Here is a 4,012-nt window from a genome sequence, read left to right on the forward strand (position 1 = left end):
AAAATCAATATATGTGCACTGCAAGAACTACGCAGTAGGAGGTATGGGATTCAGCCCTCCAGATTAATATCAGAGGTGGAAGCTATCACTGAGTGCACTTCATTAATTTGATCTCCTTTTTGTTCATAATAATCTCATGGTCTCATAATAATCTTAAAATATAGGTTATTATTGTTGAGGAATTTAGGGTGGGACAGTGAGATGCCAAAGTCCCCAGCTATGTAGGAATTTGAACCAGAAGGCATGTCCACACAGCACATGTTCACTTTAATTTGCTATGGAGCCAACCTATGCCACTTTATTTAGCACCATATAACATATCAAGACACTAGCTCCCTAATAATGTTCCAGTACTCAAGTCATTCCCTAGCCTCTGCAAGATGGTTGGGCTACTCTTGTACATGGTTATGGCTCCTGGTTTCAACCATCCTCCTCCATGGCTGCTTTCCTTGTTTAAAACACAAACAGTTACTCACTCACTCAGTCACAGTTGTCCAATTATGCATTCTTCCAGCTTTTGAGTATTTTATTTCTCATCATGAAGAGCATTGTGGCTGAATAAACACTATTATGTGAAATTTAAATAATGATAAAAGGGGGGAAATACAATCATGCCCTGAAAACTGTGATTGCATCTGCTCCTATTGTATTTTCATATATCTAATCATGGCGATTATTGAGGTTGAACCTGAGCTATCAAAGCCCCTTTTGCAGCATTCTATGCATGGGAAACGAACTCATTTTCAATCTGGTAGGACACGGGCCAAATTATGTCAGGAGCTTACAGGGATTCATTGCTGATTTTAAGCAAATGTACCTGGTAGTTTATGTGGCACATCTGAAAACTGATACAAGTCTGCATACAAGTTGCACGACTTTGAAGAAGGTCTGGCTTCAGGAAACAGCCATGCTTTAGTGATGAAAAACAACACCCCTGAAAGATACTGTACAGAGACAGGCATGGATCAGGTTGTCAAAGAGGACAATAGCAGGGATGAGGTAGAATACTTGTTCACTTCAGATTTAAAAAGTGAATTTTCCTAATCTACACTTTATGAAAAAAAATACATGAACTGAAACACCATCCTTTGAAATTTGCACTTCTCCCAATTTTGTGTACAAAAATGCATATACAGTGGTACCTTGGGTTACATACGCTTCAGGTTACATCCGCTAACTCAGAAATAGTACCTCAGGTTAAGAACTTTGCTTCAGGATGAGAACATAAATTGTGCTTCTGCAGCAGCGGGAGGCCCCATTAGCTAAAGTGGTGCTTCAGGTTAAGAACAGTTTCAGGTTAAGAACGGACCTCAGGAACGAATTAAGTACTTAACCCGAGGTACCACTGTACTAAAGTTTGCCTATAAATGTCCATATTAGCGAAGCCAGCATACAAAAGTGTTATATTAGGTAACATTGTTTTGCAAAAATAGGTGTATTAGGTACAACTGCATACAAAAACGTGGCACATTGGCAGAATGTCACATTAAAATGCTGATGAGTTTTCACAAGGACTTTTTATTTATTTATTGTAGACTGAATTTAAGACTGGGAAAATGAGAAACTGAAGTTGCCCATCCCTAAGAGGATGGGAGGTGATTGGAATGGAATATCTTGGAAAAACAGCATGTTAGATGCTGGCTGGGCCCCTGAACAGGAGCACTCCACGCTGCCATGTTTTGTTACAAGTGTCACTGTTTAATTTGAACTACTTTCCATCACCACCCACCAATTCTGCTTTCTTTATCACTGGCAGAGATGCTGCTATTTAGTCTTCAGAATAATTAGTAATCTATAGCCAGGATGGTGATGGAAATGTGTGAAACCAGGTTTGGAGAACAGAGAAGGGAACAGAGTAATTAGAAGGAAGATGAGATGAGGGTAGATCAGGGCCGATCCAAGAAAGTTTGACACCTAAGGTGGACCTCAAGATGGTGCCCCCCTCCCTGCCAGGGAAGAACGTCTGAGAGGAGAGCATCAGGAGCAAGGTGGGGAAAGGAAGATTGACACCGGAACCCTGTCACCCGAGTCAGTCACTTCTCTTTGCCTCATGGGTGGGCCGGCCCTGGGATAGATCATGATAGGGATAGAACAGGGAGGTTTGGGATAAAAGGGCTAGAAGATTCACTATACCCAGCTCTGCCAGAGGCAGGGAGCACAGAGTCACTAATAGGATGGCAAAAACTAAAGTTACCACTACAGACTCAAAGGGCCATGTGAATTAGTTTTGGTAAAATCAGATTGATCAATGACTATTTGGGAATGGTCAGTTTCTTAGTTTCACAAGTCATCAGATATGATGATCCAAACACAAAACAAGATAAATGGGAAACATCTTTGTATAATCTGCACCTGTGTTGTTTCTGTCTGCAAGTCTGTTCTTACCTTGTCCACCCCTTTGCTGGCACAGACAGGAGTAGTTCAGGAAAGCTGAGATGGAAGAGAAGGTAATAATAGGCTTTGTTTAGGGAACCTTGCAATCTTTCACCCGGGAGACATTTTCTTTGCCACTTAATTTCCTTTGCTGTACAAGAGGCTGCAGCAAAAGTGACCAGCAGGTATTCCTACGTTGATAAAAAAAAAAGAGGAGAGACAGCCAATATGAGAGGTGAGTGTCCTGCCTCCCATTAAACCCAGAATCATGCTGAGAACCATCCCAAAGGAAGTGCAGTTCTATGCCAAGCAAGACAGCAAGCAAAAAAAAACCCCCGAGTTCGAGTTCTGTGGGCAGGTTGCTGCCTCATGATTTATCACCCAAGCCCTTGGAAGCTCTCGAAAACCCGAGGCCTAAGTGTTCCTGAATAGTGGCATTAATTACTATTAAAAACACACATTTATATCTCTCTCACCTGCTTTAAATCCTGTGAAATTAGATTTCCCACCCCTCCCCTCCAGCCTCAGTGGCAGCCTGGGGTGCTTTATGGGCCTATAAAGCCTTACAGTGCCTGCAGCCTCTACCGGCTTTTATTTATGAGGCCTATAACAGGCTTCCTGGCTCCACTATCAGTGTCCCCTGATGATTTCATTTCAGTTTCCCTCGGATGAAATGATTCCCCACAGCCTGTGCGGCTCTGAGAGTTTTCGGAGGCAGGGTAGCATAAAGGGTATGCGGAGCCGGCAAGAGGCTGAGCAAAGTGATTTGCTGCAAGCGCCGGCACAGAGTCACTTAGAGTGCCACAAACACACTTGGAGTGTGTTTAGAACGGAGACTTGTGGTTACCTGGCAATCCTTTACTATCAGTAGCAATGGGAGTAAATGTTCTGGCTCCTGCCTAGATTAGATTAGGGAGGCTCAGGAGCGCCTGCTCTTTCCCCTGTCGTTCCTTCTAAATAGCAAACTTGGGAGGGTGATTGCCTATCAGTTTGGAAGCAAAATGGAGGACACCCCCCCAAAAAAATAAGGTAGTGGTTCCTTAAAAACTTTGGCAGTGGGGGTGCGTCCTAAGTATGCATACTTGTAAATTAAAAGGATTTTAAAACAAAGCACCAAATGGCCTCCTCACAAGGGCCTGCCAATTTTGCACAGAAAACGTTGGCGTCACTTCAGGATAGGAGATGGGGGCGAGGGAAGAAAACGGTAGAATTTGCCTGCTCCAAACCCCTAGCAGTCTATAGAAAGTATCCTGGAAGGGAGGTGGGTTTGAGATGACATGGAAAAATCCCTTGCCTGGACTGCAGGTCCCACTTGTTCTATTTTATTATTTACTTAGTTAGATGTTTATTAAATCTATATCCCGCCCCTCCTTCCAAATGAGCCCTGGGAGGCAGACAAGTAACAAAGTGTCTTAAAAATTCCAGTACAAATGCAGACTGGGAAAGTTCTCAGCTCAAAAGTCTTCAGAAACTGTAGTTTGTTAAGGGTGCTGGGAATTACAGCTCTGTGAGGGGAAACTTCAGTTCCCTTCTTTGAGGGAAGTCATATGCTTTAAATGTGTGTTGGATGCGCTTTAAATGTGTGGTTTGGATCTACACCATAACTGGTTTTCGTGAAAAGCAGGGTTTGCATGTTTTC

At 43.0% G+C, this 4,012-nt stretch overlaps 1 protein-coding gene across 1 annotated transcript in view; it reads right to left on the minus strand.

The window, feature by feature from the left end:
- The window catches only part of SLC35C1 (solute carrier family 35 member C1), a 21,800-nt gene extending 19,319 nt beyond the window's left edge, over positions 1–2,481 (minus strand). The window contains exon 1 of the mRNA XM_081906085.1: positions 2,386–2,481. The gene's annotated coding sequence lies outside the window, so the exon portion shown is untranslated. The remainder of the gene's footprint in view (positions 1–2,385) is intronic.
- Between the last annotated feature and the right edge of the window lie 1,531 nt (positions 2,482–4,012).

The sequence above is a fragment of the Podarcis melisellensis genome (genome assembly GCF_964234715.1).
Source record: "Podarcis melisellensis genome assembly, chromosome: 1".
NCBI classification, from domain to species: Eukaryota; Metazoa; Chordata; class Lepidosauria; order Squamata; family Lacertidae; genus Podarcis; species Podarcis melisellensis.